General features: G+C 37.8%; 1 long non-coding RNA gene across 1 annotated transcript; it reads right to left on the bottom strand.

The window, feature by feature from the left end:
* Positions 1-860: 860 nt before the first annotated feature.
* LOC123483083 lies at positions 861-7,288 on the bottom strand. Its single transcript, XR_006658057.1, has 4 exons — positions 7,271-7,288; positions 1,375-1,491; positions 1,030-1,114; positions 861-899 (listed from the first exon to the last, which is right to left on the bottom strand). It is a non-coding gene; the product is annotated as an uncharacterized LOC123483083 (long non-coding RNA).
* Between the last annotated feature and the right edge of the window lie 7,915 nt (positions 7,289-15,203).

Genomic DNA, 15,203 nt, shown 5'->3' with positions numbered 1-15,203 from the left:
TTTCCTTCAGCCCAGTCCAGAATGAACTTCTGCACAGAGACTGTTTTTCCAATGCCAGCGACTCCCTTTGTCAGCACAGTTCTGATAAGTTTGTCTTGTCCAGTTAAGGGTTTGAAGATGTCGTTACATTTGATTGCAGTCTCTGGTCTTGCTTGTTTCCTGGTTGTTGTCTCAATCTGTCTCAGCTCATGTTCATTATTGACCTCTCCTGTTCCACCCTCTGTGATGTAGAGCTCTGTGTAGATCTTATTGAGAAGTGTTGGGTTTCCTTGTTCAGCGATCCCCTCAAATACACATTGAAACTTCTTCTTTAAATTAGATTTGAGTTCACATTGGCAAATCACAGCAAGCTCATCTGAATGAAGAAATAATATTACATCTGTTTTAATTCCTACAGTATTGTAGGACTGTTATAAAAATTTTAATAAAAGTATTATATTGTTTATTATACTTATTATTAATATAAGTATTATTAATGTTGTCTCTCTCTCTACTCTGTCTAAATTAATCAATACAACACATCCCTGCTGCTACTTGATGAGGTCACTAGGTGTTGTGTTAAGGCTGCTACAATATAATTGAGTTACACAGCTACTTTAGCTGTACTTTAGCTACAGCTTTTAAACCTTTGTTATAAAACAGCATTCAACATGAGGCAGACAGCTCTTACTTTTCTCCAGTGTGTCAGCAAGCTCCTTCTGGTTCATTTTCCTCAGGACGTGCAGTGTGATCTTCAGAGCCCCCTCTCTGGCACTGCTCTCCTGCTTCTCATCTTCAGCATCCACCACTTCCTTATCCTGCTTCTGACTCTCAAAGCCTTCTGGGAGTTCTGGACTAAGAATCCTCTTGAACATCTTGAGCTCGTTCTTCACAAATGTCATAATATTCTCTTCAAGCAACTGAAATAAATCAAGTCAATAAGTTAAGTAATATACTAAATGCTTTCTCATTAACACATGAATGAATGATTGACAGATCAACTTTACTTGAGGTAAACAAAAAACAAATGTACATAACAGGACCACATACACTGAATATGGAGGCCAGGTCTGTTTGATGACTCTGGGAAAACTGACCACTGCGAATATTTGACTCTGATCTCTCCTGTTGGTTTCTGTTGACAAAACATGAGATTACATTTCCTCATCCAGGGAGTGCACACACACACACACACACACACACACACACACACACACACACACAGGGAGGGAATGTTGTGTTAGTTTAATATTGTTTCAGGACTATGAAAATGGAAAAAAAGGATTAGCCAATGGATTATGAAAACAACAAAAATAAATGGGAAAATGGGAGAGGAGAAATGACTAGAGACAGTGTTGTTTAACTCACTGACCATGACCCATTAGTTCTTCTTACCTTTGTTCAGTAGAAAAGTCTCCCTCTCTGAAGAATATAGGAGGACTCATAGACTGGTCACTCTTCATGGACACACAGCTGGGTACAGGGGAGGGTGGTCTCTCCTGCTTGATTGGGCTTCAGCACAACAGAGACAAACATTACATCTCTCATCTACTCTGAGCTCAGATGGAGAAACAAGAGTTTCATTCCAAAACGCTATATATCCATTTTCAGAAATGTTGGTAAATTAGCTTTTATTGTTTAAAGAAATTATGAAAGAGATAGGTGTGTTTTTTCACCATCTAATCATGGCATGGGGTTGTTCAATGACAGACATGTATTTGTTTAAAATCTATCACTTGATGGTTTCATTTCAGAGAGACAAATAAGCATGTTTTTTTGCAAAATGCTACATATCTGCCTCACTCTCAGAGAAATAAGTAGTACTGCTAGGTTTTACACAGTAATAATATATATCTGCCTCACTCTCAGAGAAATAAGTAGTACTGCTAGGTTTTACACAGTCAAATGTGACCGACCGGCTCGATATTATGTAGCAAAATTGGAAATTGTGTTTTTTACATTGGATAAAATTAGAGACTCAGCTAGAAAAAGGTATATCATACACTACAGTTGAGGAACAATGGGAAAGTAATTATGCTTTGAAAGATGATAAACTTGTAACCTCAATTTTGAGAAAATGGCCTTTGAAAGTTTTGGTACACCTACTGGAGAGCTCTTCTTTATCTACAGTGGTGTTACTTTGGCAGATAATGTCACCCATCTAAATAAATAGTATATATATATATATATATATATAGTTAACTAAATGTATGGTGTTTTTGGTTTATGTCAGTTTCATTGTTTGTTATGCTATAAATTGTTATGTTATGGTCGTAAGTGGTAAAATGAACTAGAAAATGTCATTTTTTGCAATTCTGAGTAATTACTACTTTAGTAAGGATATTCTTTATTCAGTAGTACTGCAGTTGCTAAATAATTCCAATAGATAGCAGCATAAGACCACGAATGACATTTCAGAAGGTTAGTTTAGTTTTCTCCCTGGATACACCACCACTCCCCCTCACAGGAAAACTCCTGCACACACTTTTTACTGTTCCTTTCCACACTGCTAACGCAAGAGGAACGACTGAAAAAGCATTTAACAGATTACTGTGAAATAATATAATGATGATTCATGTTTATTATTACCTGTTTTATGCTCATGTTTTGAAATTATACTTCATTACTATAATGATTATCAATAAGCCTGAACATTAATTTAGTCACCTCTGGTCAAGAAAAAACGTATTTTCCTAGTACATTCATTGTCAGATTCATCAACCAGCAGCGAGCACTCTGCCTTTTGGCACAAGCGAGGGGCATGTTGAGGTACATTTGCTAACCACGAGGGTTGCATGATGTAATTCATTGGTGGGCTGGAAGACGCACTCTTGTCTTATCTATTCCGAGGTTGTTTAATCGTAATATTAGATATTTAAAAATGCATGTATACTAGGGTTGAGGTTGGAGCATCTGACTAGTGATTATTTACCCGGGGTTCAACACCTGCTATAGTCACTATTTAATTGTCCTTCCAAAAGCATCACAAGCCTAATACGAGATATATAGCTAGCTAAAGTAATGAGTGACCATTTCAGAAAATCATGGGACATATAGTATTTGGTTGCATGCTATTTTATGTCAATCATATTGCTGCTTGTAGCCTATAACTGATGCTTCGTGGTCTTATGCTGCCATCTATTGGAAATATTTAGCTATTAAAAGTTATTAATTCACGTACAGACGTTGGTGAGGCAGCTGAGAAATAAAGTGTATTAGATCAGTCTCAAACCTGCCCCACGCCAATTGCTGGACTTTCACACAGAGGTTACTAGGTCACCCAATTCAAACCACATTTGAAAAATAAAACAAATGTGTCTTATTTATCAAGTGCTCTGTCTTGCTATTATACATATAATAAAATAACAACAAAATAATTAAAACACTATTTAATACTATAATTGTATTTATTAAGATAATATTATTACTAAAATAGTTTCTAAAAGTGTTCTAGGCTACCCTACCCTAGAATTAGGGGTTACGGCTAAAATAGGTTATAAGTAGGGTAAGAGTTTCTGTATAGCACTTTGTGACATCTGCTGCTGTAAAAAGGGCTTTATAAATACATTTGATTGATTGTTAGGTTTAGGGTTTTTATGGCAAAAAACTGTATGGGTTTATAGCACTCTTGCGCCTCCCTTTGGCCATCTGTGGGTACTACATAACTCATTCATTACATTTTTTACATTTACATTTTACATATTTAGCAGACGCTCTTATCCAGAGCGACTTACAGTTAGTGAGTGCATACATTTTCATACTGGCCCACCGTGGGAAACGAACCCACAACCCTGGCGTTGCAAGCGCCATGCTGTACCAACTGAGCTATATGACACTTGCTAGGCTCATAATCTGAGGTAGCAACTGTGTCAGATCTACAAATCCATTAGCTAGACCACCTGATTAGACAACAATCACCCCATTATACCCATTTGGTTTTTAACTCAGTGAACCTGCGCAGCATTCGCTCAATTTGATGCCTACGAACGAAGATTTCGATGCATATCAAATTACCCAGCAGCCATTTAGAAACAACAAGTCATCAAAACAATTTTTATTTCTTAATTAAAAAATGTCTTCTGGCTGTTTAAATCGGCCACATCTTGAAAAAGAGGACAGGGACATGCGTTTTGTTTAGATTGTACACTTTTTTCTTAAAACTAATATGGTTAACCATGACCAGAAAATGTTTAATGTTTGATGGCTATCCGCCAGCCATCGCCTCTAAAACTGTGTCTCACCTCACTATAGGTGACCACAACATGTACTCAGGTGAACAGGGTGCGCGCTCACCAAGTAGCCGTAACCTTGGTAATAATAAGTTACCTGAAGTAAACCTACAGGGTTAACGCTCACCAAGTAGCCGTATCCTTGTTAATAATAAGTTACCTGAGGTAAACCTACAGGGTTAACGCTCACCAAGTAGCCGTAACCTTGTTGATAATAAGTTACCTGAGGTAAACCTACAGGGTTAACGCTCACCAAGTAGCTGTAACCTTGTTAATAATAAGTTACCGGAGGTAAACCTACAGGGTTAGCGCTCACCAAGTAGCCGTAATCTTGTTAATAATAAGTTACCTGAGGTAAACCTACAGGGTTAGCGCTCACCAAGTAGCCGTAATCTTGTTAATAATAAGTTACCTGAGGTAAACCTACAGGGTTAACGCAGGCAGGTCTCATTGATAACAATAGTGAAGCTGGCATTGTGACGCAGAACAATGGGCTGGGAATAGAATGTTCTGAAGGCGAGTCGGTGTCACCGGAGCTCAATAGAAGTAATAGTAGCTGGTAGGGTGAAAACTGCCCAAACATAAGGACTGTTTTTTTCGCGATTACTTCATAACCAGGGACAGAATGTAATATTATGAAACTGGGCTCCATGGCGGATGCAATGAACTAATTTTATCAGAAATAAACATTGTAAAAAATGTCACTTGAGGCGCCCCAAAAATAATATTCAAAAGTTCTGTCCTTGGACACAGAGGGGTTAAACACTAAAGTTACCGTCCATCTAGTGAAGAGAGGAGAACCAGACAGAGGGAGCGTAGGCCAGCATCCGTCAACGAGAGAGGGAGAAGCCCTCCATGGTATTTAACAGGTGGAAGAAACAACCAGGGAGCTCCATCGGTCCACAAGAAATGCAGGCAGCCGGTGATGATGTAGTGGTAGCTAGGATAACTAGGATGCTGCTGGTAGAGTAGCTAGCTTAGCTAGCTGTACCGACTAGCTTGGCTAGCTAGCAGGTCGTTCGTCTGTCCCTCGAGGATGATGACGAATCCGGTGAACCACACAAGATGAAACAAGGATAGCGAGTGAAAAGGATCTGGCTACACTCATACTGTCACTGACCATTACGCAAAAAAGCTAATTGAACAATAAACTTCGGCGTCTCAACACTGTAACGAACTCCGTCGTTATTCCCCAACATCACCTCAGCCCACTCTGCGCGTAACTGGACAATATGCTTGGCGCCAAACCGTACGGGGACACGGACAGTTCCAGAACGCGGACATGAGCTGAGCCACACAATAAACTAAACCCAGTCTTTACACTGGCTTACATTAGTATTATTCATTTATAAATTTTTTATATGTAAAACAAACATTCAACGTTTTTTTATAACAATATTTTAAGATCTGGGCCCATATCCACAAAGTATCTCAGAGTAGAAAATGTGTCGTATAAGTGCTGAGAATAAAGACTTCTACTCTTATGGGTATAAATTAAAGTTATGCATGAAGCCTCTAGTCCCACCTAGTCGGTAGATATTTAGGACACCTCATGAGCTGTCCTAACCAGTTAAGAGTTAACAGCAGGTGTCTTGATAATACTATAGAATAATGCAGCGAGTCAGTGGTTCCTGTGCCACATGTAATTGCTTTGGAGTAGTTTAAATAATGTTTCTATATTTCTATATGATCAATCCATAAATAATATAGACCTACATGGAACAGTTTCTCTTCAGCTTTTGACAATGATTTCTGTATAATAATGATGTATAGTAAGTGTTGGTGATTCAATAGCCTAGTTAATCATTCCATGACTTTTAACACACCATCTATCTATGTTTTGCTCAGTCTGGCAAATGAGTTGGACCTGTGGCCGAAAAGTGTCCAGTTTGAATCCCGGGCCAGGCGCTGGAAAGAACGGGCGGAATTGATCTGATCACTGGAGGGCTGTTGTGTTCATGTCCTCAAAACATTCACCTTTCGTTGGGCCCTCGAGCAAGGCCCTTAACCCCACAACATGCTCTCCATCCAGGGGCGCTGCACTGCAGCTTGAACCTGTGCTGGTCTCAACTGTATGTGTGAGGTCTGCTGTTTGGGTGGGTTAAGAACGGAGCAGAATACATGTTCTTGTTGTTTGCTGTAACTAATGGACAAAGTTGTACTGTATTGTAATGTATTGTATTGTAAAGAAGTCAGCCAGAGTTGACGTGGGCCATCGTTCAAACAAAGAGATGCCTCCCTGGCCACCAGTGTGTTTGCATATAACCAAGATCAATTCTACCCCCCATACAATACTTTTATACACAGTAATTCATTTCTTAGATATATAATAATAATTAATTATACACATTACATTTTGGATAGATAGTACTCAGACATCTATAGTGTTTACAGTATTGACTATTACCGATCATGATCTTTTTTAATCCCACCCCTCTGCTACTCTCAGCCCCGCCCACCTATCTCCGTAGAACATCCTCTTTTGATTTCCACCTGCCATATTTTTTTCAACTGTGCTGTGATGTCTTCGATGCATTTTTAACCTTTCTAGTCGCACAGACTGTAAGTTAAAGATACATATTTTTCATAAGAGTATTGTTCTATTGCTGATTGACTGACTATGGCTTTCCAAATCCCCAGCACTGCTATTTCTAAGGATAATTTTAATGAACATTCAGATTTTTCAACCATTCCTATTTTCATATAAATTACATTCTTAGCTACAAATATTCCTATTTAATACTAGTAGCCATAATTCATAAATGGCACCATGCAGGGTTCTATATGGAACCATTTTGGTTCAGTGAAGAACCTCTGGAGTTCTGATCAAAGAACCCTATAACAGGTTTCTATGTAAAACTTTCATTGGTTCCATATATTAAGCAAGTGATAGAACCCTTTTTGGTTTAAACAGGAGTGAAGAGTGTGTTGATATAATGGTAATATTGTCAACATTTTTGACACATGAAGGTACCCATAAGCAATCATTTCTGATGAAAAATAGCAAATGTGAAGAACATTTTAGAAAGAAACTCTTTATAAGTTCTTAAACAACATCTCACCTCTTAGCTTTGGTGTCATGTTCCACAGAGCGACTCATTTTAGAGGCAGGGCCCCCCTCCTCTCTCTCCCCAGAGAGTCTCCTTTTAGAGGCAGGGCCCCCCTCCTCTCTCTCCCCAGAGAGACTCATTTTAGAGGCAGGGCCCCCCTCCTCTCTCTCTCCAGAGAGACTCATTTTAGACCACTGACCCCTAAACAGAGATGCAGCATGTTGGTTGTGGTGAACACAGTGACAACTAATTATTGAAGGTCAATTGTTCTATTTTATCTCTTGGAAATCAAACATTTACTAACAGACACGTCCAAACAGTCAGGTGATTTAATGCAATCACATGAACATGTAGTCATGACTGAGATATACCTTTTCTCCATGTAGTGGAACTATTAATAATAATAATAATAATAATAATAATAATAATAATAATAATAATAATAATAATAATAATAATAACAATAATAATAATAATAATAATAATAATAATAATAATAATAATAATAATAATAATAAATAATAATAATAATGTCTCACTTTCTCTTGTAATAATTCCACTCATTCTAGTGTGTTGCTTTGTTCAACAGGTCTGCTATTATTATGATATTATTGAATTTAATTAAATGTTCTGATATTCTGAAAGATGATTTAGATCTATGATACATTAACATTTTTACAAATTGTAAAATAACCACGATATACGAATCCTATAATACGAGATGTGAACAATATGTTTTTGAATTTGACTTGCCTACGCCCAGTTAGCGCCATTTTGTATGATTGAACTGTCACGTACCTGTCCCAGGTGAAATGGACTGTTAGATCTGAGTGTTTTACTGTCATTCTCTATACTATAATAACACCATATATTTAATTTCCCTACACACTTTACAATAATCCCTTGGAAGATTCTTACCTTGTAGCCTGTATTCACAACCAGAACATGTCAAGTCATTGAGATATTTTCCGTTGTGCTGAGAGAGCACCTTCCTGATGACAAGTGGCTCTGTATCTCTGTTCTAGGTACAGTTGATCTTTGGATGCAATAATATCTGGTCAAAGTCCAGTGACTCAACACCATAGTATAGCATTAACAGAACAGAAGTTTAACCTTTGGCCAGTAATGGTCATGGCATACTATAAAATGTTGAATCATTATGACGGATCCAGTTTCAACATATCTCTAACTTTGAAGTATACAATAGGGTCCTAAATTATTAAATTAAATGAATTAATACAAATATAATCACTCAGAGAAAGAGATTGTTTAACAAGTAATACTTTTTTTCTCAAAAAAGTAGCGGTCAAAATTGACACCCCTGTTCAGTACCTCCCTTGCGAGAACACATTAGGAGTGATATTAGACCATTCCTCCATACAGAATCCTTCCAAATGACCAACTACAGGAAGGTAAAGGTACAACTAAACACACAATAAAGAAACAAATCTCCCTAACTGACGGGAGGCTTGAATCTTAGTCATTTACCCACCGGCCTCTTACTACTATCCCAATGTATACATTCTACCAACATCATACATAAATAATCCCTGGTAGGATCCTTACTACTATCCCAATGTATACATTCTACCAACATCATACATAAATAATCCCTGGTAGGATCCTTACTACTATCCCAATGTATACATTCTACCAACATCATACATAAATAATCCCTGGTAGGATCCTTACTACTATCCCAATGTATACATTCTACCAACATCATACATAAATAATCACTGGTAGGATCCTTACTACTATCCCAATGTATACATTCTACCAACATCATACATAAATAATCCCTGGTAGGATCCTTACTACTATCCCAATGTATACATTCTACCAACATCATACATAAATAATCACTGGTAGGATCCTTACATTGCAGCCTGAATTCAAAACCAGAACATGTCAAGTCAGTGAGATGAATATAAAGTGTAATATTGGGATGCAAATCAAAATGTAATACATTTCAACTCTATATCTGACATGGTCCAGGTGTCTTCTTTTTTTTTAAAGCCCGTAACCATGTGTGTGAGGTGTATACTTTTGTTTCAAAGTAGATTTGTTAAAGACTACCAAGAAACACTGTGTGACCCTGATTTAGGCCACTGCAGTACAAGGTTAATCATTAAAAACAATACCGTGTCAACAACTGGCACTCTCCAGGACCAGTGATTCAAGTCTGAAGCACCGTCCCAAATGGCACCCTATTCCCTACATAGTGCACTACTTTAGACCAGGACCAATAGGGCTGTAGTAGTGCACTATATAGGGTGCCATTTGAGGAGGCAGACTGAGTGTTATCCAGTCCTCTCTCTCTCTCTCTCTCTCTCTCTCTCTCTCTCTCTCTCTCTCTCTCTCTCTCTCTCTCTCTCTCTCTCTCTCTCTGTCTCTGTCTCTCTCTCTCTCTGTCTCTGTCTCTGTCTCTCTCTCTCTCTCTCTCTGTCTCTGTCTCTCTCTCTCTCTCTCTCTCTCTCTCTCTCTCTCTCTCTCTCTCTCTCTCTCTCTCTCTCTCCCTCCCTCCCAGGCTGTTAGGTTAATGGATTATGGAAACCTTCTGAGAATCTGCCATACAGAGAGAACTACAAATTAACATGACTAAACTATTTTAGTAAAAGGAAATTGCATTAAACCGTGTTAAAAAACATTTCCATGTATGTTGTTCTCTCTCTCTATGTTTGCAGGACTAGAAATGGGGTTTAAATCAGGTCAATACAGCCAGAGAATGAATGATATATCCTCAAACCGTAGACTCATGTCCTTCCACATGCTGGCTCAAACCTAACCCTATCCCTAACCCAACCCTAACCCTAACCCTAACCCTAACCCTAACCCAACCCTGTCCCTAACCCCATCCCCAACCATAACCCTAACCCTAACCCAACCCCGTCCCTATCCCTAACCCTAATCCAACCCTGTCCCTAACCCTAACCCAAACCTAACCCTAACCCTAACCCAACCCTGTCCCTAACCCTATCCCTAGCTCCAAGCAGCAGCACTGTGGAAAGGACTTATGCCAAGTTGTTTGGATGAATTGTGATCTGCATGATTTTTAACCAGCAACTCCACTCTACTACAAAGTTCATATTCAATGTGATAAAAACAACTTGTTCCTTACTTTTTATTTTGTTTTTAGAAACCACTTTTCAGACCTTGTTTTTCCATGACCACATTTAAATGTACCCCTTGATTTCTGTTGAAATATTTAGTGTTTGTGTGTGTATCTTGTTGCCACGTTTCCAGCAGAAGGGATCCAGGTGGGTATCTGAAGTTCAATTGATCCTGATTGTTTACAGGTTTGATGCCAGGAACAACTAGTGAAGATATTGACACACAAGAGCTTTCATTGGTTCTATGGTTGGTTCAACTAGATATGGATTCTGTACCTCATTATAGATCCATCTGTGGTTGGTTCAGCTAGATATGTATTCTGTACCTCATTATAGATCCATCTGTGGTTGGTTCAGCTAGATATGTATCTGTCAGCATCGTAAACAATGTCATGTCTAGAGTGTAACACACACGAAATCTGTAGGCTCTGATCAGTCCCTACACCCAAACGAGGGCATTGCGTTCTTCCACCTCTGGCCTGCTGAAACCCTACCTCTTTAAGAAATACCTGGGATACTATAAAGTAATCATTCTACCCCCCCCCACTACCCCACAAAAAAATAAAATAATAAAAAATAATTTTAAAAAAATAACAACAACAAAAATTAAAAACTACTAAAACAATTTAAAAAACAATATATATATATAAAACATATTAACAAATTAACATTAAAAATATACTTTACAAACCAAAAAATTAAATAAAAATAATAAACATTGTAAAGTGGTTGTCCCACTGGCTATAAGGTGAATGCACCAATTTGTAAATCGCTCTGGATAAGAGCATCTGCTAAATGATGTAAATGTAAATTACATTTACATTTAAGTCATTTAGCAGACGCTCTTATCCAGAGCAACTTACAGTTAGTGCATACATTATATATTTTTTTTTCATACATTCGCCCCAAGGGAATCGAACCCACAACCCTGGCGTTGCAAACGTCATGCTCTACCAACTGAGCTACATCCCTGCCAGCCATTTCCACCCCTACCCTGGACAACGCTGGGCCAATTGTGCGCCGCCCCATGGGTCTAATGTATTCTGTACCTCATTATTGATCCATCTGTGGTTGGTTCAACTATATATGTATTCTGTACCTCATTATTGATCCATCTGTGGTTAGTTCAGCTAGATATGTATTCTGTACCTCATTATAGATCCATCTGTGGTTGGTTCAGCTAGATATGCATTATGCACCTCATTATAGATCCATCTGTGGTTGGTTCAACTAGATATGTATTCTGTACCTCATTATAGATCCATCTGTGATTGGTTCAGCTAGATATGTATTCTGTACCTCATTATAGATCCATCTGTGGTTGGTTCAGCTAGATATGTATTCTGTACCTCATTATAGATCCACCTGTGGTTGGTTCAGCTAGATATGTATTCTGTACCTCATTATAGATCCATCTGTGGTTGGTTCAACTAGATATGTATTCTGTACCTCATTATAGATCCATCTGTGGTTGGTTCAGCTAGATATGTATTCTGTACCTCATTATAGATCCATCTGTGGTTGGTTTAACTAGATATGTATTCTGTACCTCATTATAGATCCATCTGTGGTTGGTTCAGCTAGATATGTATTCTGTACCTCATTATAGATCCACCTGTGGTTGGTTCAGCTAGATATGTATTCTGTACCTCATTATAGATCCATCTGTGGTTGGTTCAGCTAGATATGTATTCTGTACCTCATTATAGATCCATCTGTGGTTGGTTCAGCTAGATATGTATTCTGTACCTCATTATAGATCCATCTGTGGTTGGTTCAGCTAGATATGTATTCTGTACCTCATGATAGATCCATCTGTCAGCATCGTAAACAATGTAACGTCTAGAGTGTAACACACACACACACAAATCTGTAGGAATGTAACACACACACTTTATGGAACCACGACTGTCTCACAAAATTTCCTCTGCATTACAGCCCCCCTTGTGGTCAGGATCAGTACTGCAGATGTGTCAATCAGGCCAGTTTGGAGTGAACGAATGAATTATTATTTCAAGGGTTTTTATTTATCTAAACATTTTTTTTTGTTTTTTTTGCTGCAAAATTGTCTTTGTACAGAAAGGGCACACGTACAAGACACACGTAACTAGTATTTTTAAAATCATTTAATAACACATCACTAACAACCAGGCTATACAGTAGAAGAACAGCAGAGACAAAACACCATTTTCATTTCAGAATCCTAGTAGACAATACAGTAGTTGCTATTTGGCGTATCACAACGATTTAAAACGGTAATGCTCATTCGTTCATTAACACAATTATATAATTTGTTGGATCCTAAACATATCTCCATGTTCCTTCATCAAGAAAACTGTTGTTGTTTATGAATTAACTTTGTCTGAAGGAGATGACTAGCCTGATGGCCAGTCTGTTCTTGCTTTCTTGCCAACTCTTTATGGAATTGTCATGTTTGACTTGACAATGACAAGCTAGGAGTTGACACTACGCTATAGTAAAGCAAAATAAACATTTAAAAGGTTTTTAAAATGTTGGCTTTTTCCCTAAACGCTGATATCACAGCTTTATCTCTTTGGCACAGAGGAGAAAGTATGAAAACAACAAGCGCTCTAACAATGAACTGAGCTCAACAAAGCAACTCAACCCCACTATGTACTAAAGGTGCTTTAACAATGAACTGAGCTCAACAAAGCAACTCAACCCCACTATGTACTAAAGGTGCTTTAACAATGAACTGAGCTCAACAAAGCAACTCAACCCCACTATGTACTAAAGGTGCTTTAACAATGAACTGAGCTCAACAAAGCAACTCAACCCCACTATGTACTAAAGGTGCTTTTTTTGTGGGGGTGGGGTAGGGGGGGTAGAAGGATTACTTTTATCCTATCCCAGGTATTCCTTAAAGAGGTGGGGTTTCAAGTGTCTCCGGAAGGTGGTGAGTGACTCCGCTTTCCTGGCATCGTGAGGGAGCTTGTTCCACCATTGGGGTGCCAGAGCAGCGAACCGTTTTGACTGATTCAGATCTGATTAAACTAACTCTTAGTTTCCTGATTCATATCTGTTTAAACCAACTCTTCTGACTGTCATTGTCATGCCATGTACACTACCAGTCAGACGTTTGGACACACCTACTCATTCAAGGGTTTTTCTTTATTTTTACTATTTTTTACATTGTAGAATAATATTGAAGACATCAAAACTATGAAATAGCACATACGGAATCATGTAGTAACCAATAAAGTGTTAAATCAAAATATATTTTATATTTGAGATTCTTCAAATAGCCACCCTTTGCCTTGATGACAGCTTTACACACTCCTGGCATTCTCTCAACCAGCTTCATGCGGTAGTCACCTGGAATGCCTTTCAATTAACAGGTGTGTCTTCATAAAAGTTAATTTGTGGAATTCCTTTCCTTCTTAATGCGTTTGAGCCAATCAGTTGTGTTTTGACAAGGTAGGGGGGTATACAGAAGATAGCCCTATTTGGTAAAAGACCAAGTCCATATTATGGCAAGAACAGCTCAAATAAGCAAAGAGAAACAACAGTCCATCATTACTTTAAGACATGAAGGTCAGTCAATACGGAACATTTCAAGAACTTTGAAAGATTCTTCAAGTGCAGTCGCAAAAACCATCAGGCGCTATGATGAAACTGGCTCTCATGAGGACAGCCACAGGAATTGAAGACCCAGAGTTACCTCTGCTGCAGAGGATAAGTTCATTAGAGTTACCAGCCTCAGAAATTGCAGCCCAAATAATAATAATAATAATAATAATAATAATAATATGCCATTTTGCAGACGCTTTTATCCAAACCGACTTACAGTCATGTGTGCATAAATTTTTACATATGGGTGGTCCCGGGGATCGAACCCACTACCCTGGCGTTACAAGCGCCATGCTCTACCAATTGAGCTACACTTCACAGAGTTCAAGTAACAGACACATATAACAGACACACATTTTATTTTATTATACAACAGGTGTAGACTTTACAGTGGAATGCTTACTTACAAACCCTTAACCAACAATGCATTTTTTCTTTTAAAAAGAGTAAAATTGTAAAAAACTAAAAAAACATATAATTAAATAAGCAGCAGTAAAATAAAATAACAGAAGGGAGGCTATATACAGGGGGGTACCGGTGCAGAGTCAATGTGCGGGGGCACCGGCTAGTCGAGGTAATTGAGGTAATATGTACATGTGGGTAGAGTTAAAGTGACTATGCATAAATAATAAACAGAGTAGCAGCAGTGTAAGAGAGGGGGATGGGGTAGCTGTCATCAAGGCAAAGGGTGGCTATTTGAAGAATCTCAAATATAAAATAGATTTTGATTTGTTTCACACTTTTTTGGTTACTACATGATTCCATATGTGTTATTTCATATTTTTAATGTCTTCACTATTATTCTACAATGTAGAAAATAGTTTAAAAAAATTAAGAAAAACCCTTGAATGAGTAGGTGTTCTAAAACTTTTGACCGGTAGTGTATACTATACCATAGAGAGAGTCTACTATATTGTATATATACTATACTATAGAGAGAGGTATACTATACTGTATATATACTATACTATAGAGAGAGAGTATACTATACTGTATATATACTATACTATAGAGAGAGAGTATACTATACTGTATATATACTATACTACATAGAGAGAGTATACTATACTGTATATATACTATACTATAGAGAGGGTCTACTATACTGTATATATACTATACTATAGAGAGAGAGTCTACTATACTATATATATACTATACTATAGAGAGAGAGAGTCTACTATACTGTATATATACTATACTATATAGAGAGAGTATACTATACTGTATATATACTATAC

The sequence above is a fragment of the Coregonus clupeaformis genome, unplaced genomic scaffold (genome assembly GCF_020615455.1).
Source record: "Coregonus clupeaformis isolate EN_2021a unplaced genomic scaffold, ASM2061545v1 scaf0019, whole genome shotgun sequence".
Classification (NCBI taxonomy): domain Eukaryota; kingdom Metazoa; phylum Chordata; class Actinopteri; order Salmoniformes; family Salmonidae; genus Coregonus; species Coregonus clupeaformis.
Note: the sequence above shows the minus strand (reverse complement) of the source record. Positions and strands in the feature narration are given on the sequence as shown.